We start from the raw sequence: 13318 nt of genomic DNA, 5'->3' as shown, positions 1-13318 counted from the left end.
AAATTTTGACCGTATCACCCTTTATTGGACCCGCCCGACTTTAGCTTTTCATTACTTCCTACATTCTTTTCTTCAATCCAAAATATGTCAAATTTACCCATTGTATATATTAATATATACGCTTGGAGTAAATCTGTAAAAATGTTTATGATGGTGGTCCAATGCAAAAAGACATTATTAGTTAATTTATTTATTTATTGTTTATTTTAATCATACAGTAAATGTATGATAAAAAAGAAAAGGGAAAAGTAGCATTGGCTGCTAAGGCCATCAGCTATTGTCAGTTAATTTTTTTCGCACATTTTATTCGGACAAAGAAATCTACCGCACAAATACGTGTAAAAAAAAGACGACATGTTAAGTGGAACAGAGCACAGACATAACAAAATGGGATTTTTAAAAAGACATTTACTTTGTGTCTGTTGGCCTCTGTCAAATATGCCAAAATATCCTCAGTCAATGATTCAAAGCACACACATACACAGAGAGTGTGTAAATAGAGGAATTTTCCATTTTCACTCTCCCACAGGAATTTTATACTTGGTGCTGATTGGGCCATGTCACATGGTTATGCAGATTGAGAATTTCCCAGCTTTTTCTTCAAAGAAGGGGAGCATAATCAGAAATAGAGCGAGGGAGAGAGAGAACCTGTTAGAGAGCAATTGTCTGTTAAGTAAAAAATTTCCCTTTGTTTGTGTGCCTTGTCTGCAAAGAAATAAATTGTTGCTGCTTTGGTGTGGCAATGAGAATAATAATAATAACATGACTGTAACTGTAAAACACATTTACTCCCTGTACTCAAGGAAATGTTAGCGGATTTCTGTTATATGTTGCATGATGAGAGTCCATGAGCTTTACTCAACTGTGTGTGATGCTCTATTTTGTGCGGTGTGTTGTTACATTTTTGTATTTTGCCAACTCAGTTCTTTCATCAAGACCGAGCCGTGACAACACGCACAGGATTTTTACGGAACGCATACTAACTTTTAGTCGGTTTGAAAGTACAACACACACATATTCACACCCTAAGCAAAAGAGCTTGTGCTGTGTAGTGTAGTTATAATGGGCATTGAAAAGCCGAATCGGTATTCGTTCGTATGTTCGTAATCTTTTCGTCAGAGCGTCAAGTTTATAACGATAATTGCTTATTTTCTCCTTCAAAGAGGATATCATCAAACACACAAAGGCAACAACAAAAACAAAAGAAACCAAAAAACGACAACAGCAACACAAGTGTTTTAAAGAAACAACAAGTGTATTGGGAATCAAGCAAATCAATGAGATTGTGATGATGATGATTAATGTTCAAAATTAGTCCAAGGCAAATAAGTGAATACTATTAAGAGAATGGAAAAATACCAAAAAAATCTATAGAAATACCAGAGAATATTATCAAAAAAAAAAATTTGAAATAATATGAAAACATAAATTGAAAAATAACAAACCAAACAAAAAAGTCTAAGAAAAAATTATTATCAAAACAAAAGCTTGCAGAATTTCCTTTTTGTGGCTAAAGAAACACACAAAAAATATTTGGAAATTTAAATACAACTGCAATTCTTTGAATATAAGCGAAAATCGATGTAACAGAGTTAAAAGTGTGCGTTTTGTGTATTATTTTTGTGTCCCTCTGTGTCTGTGTGAAAGTGCGTGCGACCTAGAACTAAATATTGTGTGACTACACCCAGTCCTTAAATGGTCAACTATTTAATTGTCAATAAAAAATAATGAAATCCTAAACTAAAGGTATTAAATATTTATTACAAAAATATAATTGTTTTGTTGTTATATAAAGAAAAAAAAATGAAATATCGGATACAATGACAATGTCCTTCCTCGTAATCATAGGTTTCACACCAACAATGACAAGTAATATTGGTGTTCTTAAGTTTTTTAACTGACATTTTTTTCAATGAATGAATGAATTGAATGTGTCCTCCTTAAACAAAGTTCTTTTCCATTGACTATAGATTTATTTGTAAGGAAGTTGATTTGGGAAAATCAATAAAACTAAAAAGCCCTGATTTGCTCTTAAAACGATTAAAAACATTTAGTTCGTGATACATAACGACAAAAATATTAAAACTATTTAAATGTAAAAAAAAAAATAATATAATAATAATTAATGACACCCAAATCCAAAATAATTAAAAATTATTGATAGAAAGTAATTGTCTTATTTTTTTAATATAAAGAAAAACCGATATATTTCACAATGATAATATCCTTAGGTTAGGTTAGGTGGCGGCCCGATGTATCAGGCTCAATTTTACTATTCAGTCCAGTGTGATACCACATTGGTGAACTTCTCTCTTATCACTGGGTGCTGCCCGATTCCATGTTAAGCTCAATGACTAAGGACCTCCTTTTTTATAGCCGAGTCCGAACAGCGTTCCAAATTGCACTGAAACCACTTAGAGAAGCTTTGAAACCCTCAGAAATGTCAGCAGCATTACTGAGGTGGGATAATCCACCGCTGAAAAACTTTTTGGTGTTTGGGCGAAGCAAGAATCGAACCCAAGACCTTGTGTATGCAAGGCGGGCATGCTAACCATTGCACCACGATTGCTCCCCAATCCTCCCTATGACAAGAAATATTGGTGTTCCTAATTCCTATTTGTTAACAGGAGAATTTTTGTATGATGGGACCTCCTCGTACAAGGTTCATTTCCTTTATTTCGAAGAAAATATTTTTGGAAAGACCAATATAACTACAAAGCCCTGATTTTGTCGTAATATTAAAAATAATAAAAACATTTAGTTGGGTGATAATTAACGAAAAATATATTAACACTATTTAAATATCAATAAAAAGTTAATGACATTCAAAACTAAAGGAATCAAACAATTACGAGTATTAAAAAAATAAATAAATCCTTTTTTTTTTGTTTAATGTAACGAAAAACTTAAATATTTAAAAATTACCATATCCTTCTTAATAATCCTCAAGTTTCACATCAATAATGATAACTGCAAATAAAAAGGCTTTATTTCATATTTTTATCCGACGTTTATTTAGTATTTACCAACTTTTCTTTTTTGTTTTCAATATGATATATCCCAACTCTTTAACAGAAACAAGTATATACGGCCGTAAGTTCGGCCAGGCCGAATCTTATGTACCCTCCTCCACCATGGTTTGCATAGAAACTTGTACTAAAGACTGTCATATACAATCGAATTACTTGTGTTGCGGTAACACTTGCCGATGGCAAGGTATCTTAAAACTTTTTAATACCGTCTTCCAAATTGTAAGTTAGTCAAAAAAGGCCGATTAAATATATATATATATATATATATATATATATATATATATATATATATATATATATATATATACGTATTTAAATTTGACAAAATTTTCTATAGAAATATATTTTTGTCAAAATTTGCTATAGAAATAAAATTTTGACAAAATTTTGTATAGAAATAAAATTTTGACAAAATTTTCTATAGAAATAAAATTTTTGTCAAAATTTGCTATAGAAATAAAATTTTGCCAAATTTTCTATAGAAATAAAATTTTGACAAAATTTTCTATAGCAATAAAATTTTGACAAAATTTTTTGTAGAAATAAAATTTTGAAAAAATTTTCTGTAGAAATAAAATTTTGAAAAAATTTTCTTTAGAAATAAAATTTTGACAAAATTTTCTATAGAAATAAAATTTTTGTCAAAATTTGCTATAGAAATAAAATTTTGACAAAATTTTCTATAGAAATAAAATTTTGACAACATTTTCTATAGAAATAAAATTTTGACAAAATTTTCTATAGAAATAAAATTTTTGTCAAAATTTGCTATAGAAATAAAATTTTGACAAAATTTTCTATAAAAATAAAATTTTGACAAAATTTTGTATAGAAATAAAATTTTGACAAAATTTTCTATAGAAATAAAATGTTGGTGGATTATTTTTGGCGATATGGACCAATTTTTGTGTAATTGGGGATCGGCTATATATAACTATAGACCGATATGGACCAATTTTGGCATGGTTGTTAGCGGCCATATACTAGAGTAATGTACTAAATTTCAACGGAATCGGATGAATTTTGTTCCTCCAAGGGGCTCTGGAGTTCAAATCTGGGGATCGATTTATATTGGGGCTATATTTATAATTATGAACCGATATGGATTAATTTTTGCATGGTTGTCAGAGACCATATACTAACACAACGTACCAAATTTCAACCGGATTTGATGAATTTTGCTCTTCTAAGAGGCTGTGGAGGTCAAATCTGGGGATCGGTTTAAATGGGGGTTATATATAATTATGGACCGATATGGACCAATTTGTCCATGATTGTTAGAGACCATGTATTAACACCACGAATCAAATTTCAACCGGATTGGATGAATTTTGCTCCTCCAAGAGGCTCCTGAGGTCAAATCTGGGAATCGGTTTATATGGGGGATATATAATTATGGACCGACCACGTACCGAATTCAACCAAAGCGGATGAAGTTTGCTTCTCTAAGAAGCTCCGCAAGCCAAATTTGGGGTCGGTTTATATGGGTGCTATACGTAAAAATGGTACAATATGTATGGCCCATTTGCAGTACCATACGACCTACATCAATAACAACTACTTATGCCAAGTTGCAAGTCGAGAGCTTGTGTAGTTCGGCAGTTAGCGTGATTTCAACAGACGGACGGACATGCTTAGATCGACTCAAAATTTCACCACGACCCAGAATATATATACTTTATGGGGTTTGAGAACAATGTTTCGATGTGTTACAAACGGAATGACAAAGCTAATATACCCCCATCCTATGGTGGAGGGTATAAAAAAGAATTGTCGTATTTTCTTAATATAGAGAAAAACTGGTATATTTAACAATGACAATATCATTGCTAATAATCATAGGCTGTACATCACAATGACATATAAGAATAGTGTTCTTAAGTTTAAAGAAAAATTTATTGTCTCAATTTTTTTAATAGGAGACTCTATGAATGGCAGTACGTCCCCTTGAAAATAGCATTGAATGTGTCAACCTTAAACAAAAATATTTTGCTTTGACTTTCGATTTATTTCAAAGAAAAAAACAATATTTTTATTTTATATGTGCCTGTCCCCTACAAAATACAAAGGGTTGATTTCCTCATAAAAATATGAAGTTGGTTATACAAAACGACAAAAATATATTAATACTATTTAAATGGCAAAAATATATTAATACTATTTAAAAATTAATGACATCTTAAACTAAAATAATTAAATATGTATTAACAAAAATAATTGTCTTATTTTCTTTAATATAAAGAAAAACTGATATATTTAACAATGAAAATTTCATTCCTAATAATCATAGGTTACACATCAACAATGACAAGTAATAATAGTTAAGGAATAATAGTTTTCTAACTAAAAGATTTTTTTATAGGAAACTTTTTGTTTGACAGTACCTCCCCTTGAACACAGCACTGAATGTGTCCACCATAAGTTAGGTTCTTTTCCTTTCAATATAGATTTATTTCAAAGGATATTTTTTTTTTTTTTTTGAAAGGTTCATAAAACTACAGAGGACTGATATGTTCTTAATTAAATTGAAAACATTTAGTTGCCCATATTAAACCAAAAATATTTAAATGGCAATAAAAAATTAATGACATCCAAAACTAAAAGTATTAAAAATTTATTTAAAAAAAAAAACATTAAAAAAACATTTCTTGAATAAAACGAAAAACTGAAATATATTCCAATGACCTTCCTTCCCAATAATCAAAGACTTCATTATCAACAATGACATGTCATTTTAGTGTCCTTAAGTTTTCTAAGAAAATTTATTCAATATGCCCCATTTCTATACCCTGCGCCACACTGTGGAACAGGGTATTATAAGTTAGTGCATATGTTTGCAACACCCAGAAGGAGACGAGATAGACACATGGTGTCTTTGGCAAAAATGCTCAGGGTGGGCTCTTGAGCCGATATAGCGATGTCCGTCTGTCCGTGAACACATTTTTGTAATAAAAGTTTAGGTCGCAGTTTTAGTCCAATCACCTTCAAATTTGGCACAAGTATGTGTTTTGGCTCAGAATATATCCCTATTGATTTTGTAAGAAATCGGTTCAGATTTAGATATAGCTCCCATATATATATTTCGCCCGATATGGACTTATATGGCCCCAGAAGCCAGAGTTTTACCCTAATTTGGTTGAAATTTTGCACTATGAGTACAATTAGTAGTGTAGTCAAGTGTGCCAAATTTTATTGAAATCGGTTCAGATTTAGATATAGCTCCCATATATATCGTTCGCCCGATTTACACTCATATGACCACAGTGGCCAATCTGTTACTCCGATTTAATTGAAATTTTGCACAGAGAGTAGAATTGGTATTGTAGCTATGCATGCCAAATTTGCTTTAAATCGGTTCAGATTTAGATATAGCTACCATATATAGCTTTCGCCCGATTTACACTCATATGACCACAGAGGCCAATTTTTTGCTCCGATTTAGTTGAAATTTTTTCATAGGAAGTAGAATTAGCATTGTAGCTATGCGTGCTAAATTTGGTTGAAATCGGTTCAGATTTAGATATATCTCCCATATATAGCTTTCGCCCGATTTACACTCATATGACCACAGAGGCCAATTTTTAACTCCGATTTAGTTGAAATTTTGCACAGGGAGTAGAATTAGCATTGTAGCTATGCGTGCCAAATTTGGTTGAAATCGGTTCAGATTTAGATATAGCTCCCATATATAGCTTCCGCCCGATTTACACTCATATGACCACAGAGGCCAATTTTTTGCTCCGATTTAGTTGAAATTTTTTCATAGGAAGTAGAATTAGCATTGTAGCTATGCGTGCTAAATTTGGTTGAAATCGGTTCAGATTTAGATATATCTCCCATATATAGCTTTCGCCCGATTTACACTCATATGACCACAGAGGCCAATTTTTAACTCCGATTTAGTTGAAATTTTGCACAGGGAGTAGAATTAGCATTGTAGCTATGTGTGCCAAATTTAGTTGAAATCGGTTCAGATTTAGATATAGCTTCCATATATATGTTTTTCTGATTTCGACAAAAATGGTCAAAATACCAATATTTTCCTTGTAAAATCGCCACTGCTTAGTCGAAAAGATGTAAAAATGACTCTAATTTTTCTAAACTTCTAATATATATATATCGAGCGATAAATCATAAATAAACTTTTGCGAAGTTTCCTTAAAATTGCTTCAGATTTAAATGTTTCACATATTTTTTTACTAATGTTGTGTTCCACCCTAGTGCATTAGCCGACTTAAATTTTGAGTCTATAGATTTTGTAGAAGTCTACAAAATTCTGTCTAGATCGAGTGATATTTAAATGTATGTATTTGGGACAAACCTTTATATATAGCACCCAACACATTTGACGGATTTGATATGGTATCGAAAAGTGGTGCAGGGTATAATATAGCCGATCCCGCCCGACTTTAGACTTTCCTTACTTGTTACATATGCGGCAGTACCTCCCTTTGAATGTGTCCACCTTAAATTAGTTTACTTATCTTTTGACAATTGGTTCATTTCTATGGAACATTTTTGGAAAGGTCCCTCAAACTACGGAGCACTGATTTTTCGATTTAAGTTGATCATACTTAACAGAAAAATATTAAAACTATTTAAATGACAATACAAAATTAATAACGTCCAAAACTAAAGAAAGTAAATATGTATCGGAGAAAATCATAATTGTATTTTTTCTTTAGTATAAAGAAAAATTGAAATATTTAACACAGAAAAAAAATATGAATTAAATGTAAAGAAAAAAATCATTTAAATCACACGTAGTTCGTTCTTACTATTTTTTGGAATCGTATGAAAATGTTCTTTCATAAAATGTTTGAGACATAATTTACAAAAGAAGAATTGCATTGGGCTGTGGAAAATTTCGACAAAAATAATAAAATTTAACTACAAACAAATATTTTTGTTTTAATAAAAATAAGTTGAATTTAGCGTCAGTTTAACTACGGAATTTTTTTCTGTATAGTAAACATAGCTTTCACATTGACAATGACAAGTAAAATTAGATTTCTTAGGTTTTCTAACTCCAAAAAACAAACAAAAAAACAAATGACAATACCTGCCCTTGAAAATAGCATTCAATGTGTCCGTTGTAAATGAGTTTCTTTTTCTTTGACAATAGCTTTATGTCTAAGGAAACGGAAAGGTCCATAAAACAACAAATCTATCAGTGTCGTAGTATCATTTTGGCGAATCAAGTTGGTCATACTTAACGGAAAAAATATTAAAACAAAAGGTTTTATTGGGTTGACTAAAATTATTATAATTTTTTAAATTTATCAATACAATGAATGCAGTGTTTTTCTATTTTCTTGTGAAGTCTTAAGTCCGGTTTAAATGCCTGGGTGTACACTTAAAGAAAAAATACTATCCTCAGGAACGAACTTTTAGAGAAACAAAAAATTGTAAAATATTTTCGTTTAGACCAAACAAACTCAAATTTATGTTATGCGATTCAACGATTGTCTCTAATTATTTTTATTTACCTCTATAGATAATTATTTAGCGTCAAAAGAAAACTTTGCTTATCTAAAACTTCGTTCTTCAGAAAAGAAAATTCTTCTTTCAGTGTAAACACAAGTTTCGAAATAGTCTATTGAAATGGTCGAGTGATTCTTATATATATAAATATATGTAATCTTATATATATAAATATTTGTATCAAATATTTGTAATCTAACTATTGAAATTAATAAACAATTGGTTTTATATTTAGTTATTAAAAATTTACAAATAGGTGTTTTAGATATAGGTATAAACCGTTTTACTGACTTAACAATGGGCCCATTAAGTAGTCGCATGTTTTTTATCACATTCAAAAAAGACGTATTTCCACTGTGTTGCAACATTTGCAAAACTCAACATTTTGACTTCATCTAAATTTGTAAAAGTCCACTTATCTACATCTTAAATATATAACAAGTATATACGGCCGTAAGTTCGGCCAGGCCGAATCTTATGTACCCTCCACCATGGATTGCGTAGAAACTTCTACGAAAGACTGTCATCCACAATCGAAATACTTGGGTTCTGGTATCTTAAAACTTCTTAACATCGTTTTCTAAATTGTGAGTTAGTCCATACGTGGTATATATTAGACAAAAAAGTATAGTTAAGTCTACAAATAATTACGAATCGATATGGACTTTTTGCACGGTACGTAGAAAGCCAGAATTGAAATGTGGGGGTCACTTATATGGGGGCTATATACAATTATGAACTTGATATGGACCACTTTTTGTGTGATTGGAAATCGATTTATCTGAGGGATGTTAGGCATGGTTGTTAACGACCATATACCAGCACAATGTACCAAATTTCAACTCACTCGGATGAAATTTGCTCCTCCAAGAGGCTCCAAAACCAAATCTCGCGATCGGTTTATATGGGGCTATATATGATTATGGACTGATATGGACCACTTTTGGCATGGTTGTTAAATATCATATACGATTACCATGTACCAAATTTCAAGCAGATTGGATGAAATTTGCATCTCCAAAAGGCACCGGAGGTCAAATCTGGGGATCCGTTTATATGGGAGCTATATATAATTATGGGCTGATAGGTACCAATTCCTGCATGGTTGTTGGATACCATATACTAACATCACGTACCAAATTTCAAACGAATGGGATGAATTTTGTTCTTCCAAGGGGCTCCGGAGGTGAAATCTGGGGATCGGTCTATATTGGGGCTATATATAGTTATGCACCGATTTCGACCAATTTTTGAATGGGAGTTTGAGGCCATATATTAAAACCACGTACCAAATTTCAACTGAATCAGATGAATTTTGGCCTTCCAAGAGGCTCCGGAGGTCAAATCTGGTGATCGGTTTATATGGGCGCTATATATAATTATGGAGCGATGTGGACCAATTTTTGCATTTTTTTTAGAGACCATATACTAACACCATGTACCAAATTTCAGCCGGATCGGATGAAATTTGCTTCTCTTAGAGGCCTCGCAAGCCAAATCGTAGGATCGGTTTATATGGGGGCTATATATAATTATGGACCGATGTGGATCAATTTTTGATGGTTATTAGGGACCATATACTAACACCATGTACCAAATTTCAGCCGGATCGGATGACATTTGCTTCTCTTAAAGGCCTCGCAAGCCAAATTTGGGGGTCCCTTTATATGGGGGCTATACGTAAAAGTGGACCGATATGGCTCATTTGCAGTACCATCCGACCTACATCAATAGCAACCACTTGTGCCAAGTTTCAAGGCGATAGCTTGTTTCGTTCGGAAGTTAGCGTGATTTTAACAGACGGACGGACATGCTTAGATCGACTCAGAATTTCACCACGACCCAGAATATATATACTTTATGGGGTCTTAGAGCAATATTTCTATGTGTTACAAACGGAATGACAAAGTTAATATACCCCCCATCCTATGGTCAAGGGTATAAAAATTGGATTTTCGAATTTTGAAAGTGTAAAAGGTTTCACTGTATACGTAGGTAATAAAAACGTTTTTCCTTGGTGCTTTCAAAAAAAAAAAAAATTATACTAAAATTACAATTGATCTTTTAATTGAAATAAAAACTAATTACATCAATAAATTTTTAATTGACGTTGGTGATAACAAAAATGATTTTGTTATCACAGAATGTCCAATAAAAAATTATTTGTATTAATTAATTTGGCGATTGAAGACAAGTATATTTTTTTCTGTGAACTAACTTATTTATTCTTGTTCCTAGTCTTTATTAATATTGCACTTTTCTTCGAAATCAATGAAATCTATAAACAATTATAAGACAATACAAACATAAAGTTTGAAACTTGATTTGTTTATTCCTAGAATTGTTCCAAAATGTTTACCACAATTAAGAATGAAGGACAATGTTTAGTAGCGAGATTCATAATGAATGTCTCACTAAATAATATCGCCAACAAATAGCATTACAGAGTCCTCATTATACAGAAAGAATCTATTAAAATTTAACGAATTTAAATTTTCCATTGGCATAGCGGAAATTTTTCGTTAAGACTAGTGCAAAAACTTTGCTTTACATTCCCATTTTGACCCAAAAATAATTTTTATACACTCCACTATAGGATCGAAATATTGCTCTCAGACCCCATAGAGTACATATATAGTCTGGGTCGTGGTGAAATTCTGAGTCGATCTAAGCATGTTCGTCCGTCTGTTGAAATCACGCTAACTTCCGAATGTAACAAGCTATCGACGTGAAACTTGGCACAAGTAATTGTTATTGATGTAAGTCGGATGGTATTACAAATGGGTCATATCGGATCACTTTTACGTATAGTCCTCATATTACTGGCCCCCAGATTTGGCTTGCGGAGCCTCAAAGAGAAGCAAATTTCAATCGATCCGGCTGAAATTTGGTACGTGGGGTTGGTATGTGATTTCTAATAACCATGCAAAAATTGGTCCACATCGGTCCATAATTATATATAGCCCCCATATAAACCTATCCCCAGATTTGGCTTGCGGAGTGTGAAAGTGATGCAAATTTCATCCAATCCGACTGGAAATTGGTACATGGTGTTTGTTTATGGTCTCTAATGACCATGCCAAAATTGGTCCACATCGGTCCCCAATTATATATAGCCCCAATATAGACCGATCACCAGATTTGACTTCCGGAGCCTCTTCGAAGACCAAAATTCATCCGATTCAGTTGAAATTTGGTACGTGGTGTTAATATATGGCCTCAAACACCCATGGAAAAATTGGTCGAAATCGGTGCATAATTATATATAGGCCCACTATAGACCGATCCCCAGATTTCACCTCCGGAGCCCCTTGGAAGAACAAAATTCATCCGATTCGGTTGAAATTTGGTACGTGATGTTAGTATATGGTATCCAACAACCATGCAGGAATTGGTTCATATCAGTCCATAATTATATATAGCCCCCATATAAACCGATCCCCAGATTTGTCCTCCGGTGCTTTTGGAGAAGCACAATTCATCCGATCTGGTTGAAATTTGGTACGTGGTGGTAATATATGATATTTAAAAACCATGCCAAAAATGGTCCATATCAGTCCATAATCATATATAGCCCCATATAAACCTATCCCGAGGTTTGGTTTTGGTGCCTCTTGGAGGAGCAAATTTCATCCGAGTCAGTTGAAATTTTGTACATTGTGCTAGTATGTGGCCGTTAACAACCATGCCTAACTAGGTCCATATCGGTCTATAGTTATATATAGCCCTCAGATAAATCGATCCCCAATCACACAAAAATTGATCCATATCAAGTTCATAATTGTATATAGCCCTCATATAAGCGACCCCCTCTATTTCAATTCTGGCACTCTACATACCGTGCAAAAGTCCATATCGATTCGTAATTATACCTTTTTGTCTAATATATACCACGTATGGACTAACTCACAATTTAGAAAACGATGTTAAGTAGTTGTAAGATACCACAACCCAAGTAACTCGATTGTGGATGACAGTCTTTCGCAGAAGTTTCTACGCAATCTATGGTGGAGGGTACATAAGATTCGGCGTGGCCGAACTTACGTCCGTATATAATTGTTCTTATTAATGAGTGCTATCTGTTTAGCTCAATAGTAAGTGTCCATCCTAACGGCATTTCTCTGAAACATTCATAAATGCCACCAGCATTACTGAATCAATATTCAATTTGAATGTCACATTAAAGAGGACTTTGTGGCCAAAATTTAAGTTTATATGTTTTAAGGTTATGAAAATATTTACACAACAAAATTTTGCGATGTCCGGATATCGGAAATATGTGTTAACATATCGCAAAGAGATAATGAAAATTGGGTAAATGGATGATTAAATTTTATGGGGCCTAGTATTGAGGAGGGATATCTTTATTTTAAAGAAGTCAAATCGCGGACACACCTCTTTGAAAAAAAAAAAAATAATAAAAAGAAAATAAATCAAAATTGCTATTAATATATTTTTGATTTTTTTTATAACTTTAATTTAATTGTAGAACGTAGATATAAAAAGAAGTTGTTTCCCAAAAACGACTTTTGTGAAAATCCTTAAATGAAGGTCAAAATATTTTAAACCAAGTAACTATTTTCTGCATGTGTAAACATATACAATATTTGTTCTTGTAACATATTGTTAATTTATATAGAAACCGGTTTCTAGAATTTTCAATTCCTGTAGAAAATATATTAGGTTTTTGTATTTTCTTTAGAACCATAAGAATGGACTGCAAATAATAGTTATGAATATAAATTAAATTTGAAAATATCATTCAACAACCCTCGTATACATCTGATGTAGCTCCGTGGGGC

The sequence above is a fragment of the Haematobia irritans genome, chromosome 1, assembly GCF_050003625.1.
Source record: "Haematobia irritans isolate KBUSLIRL chromosome 1, ASM5000362v1, whole genome shotgun sequence".
NCBI classification, from domain to species: domain Eukaryota; kingdom Metazoa; phylum Arthropoda; class Insecta; order Diptera; family Muscidae; genus Haematobia; species Haematobia irritans.
The sequence above is the reverse complement of the archived record's forward strand: the minus strand, read 5'-3'. Positions refer to the sequence as shown.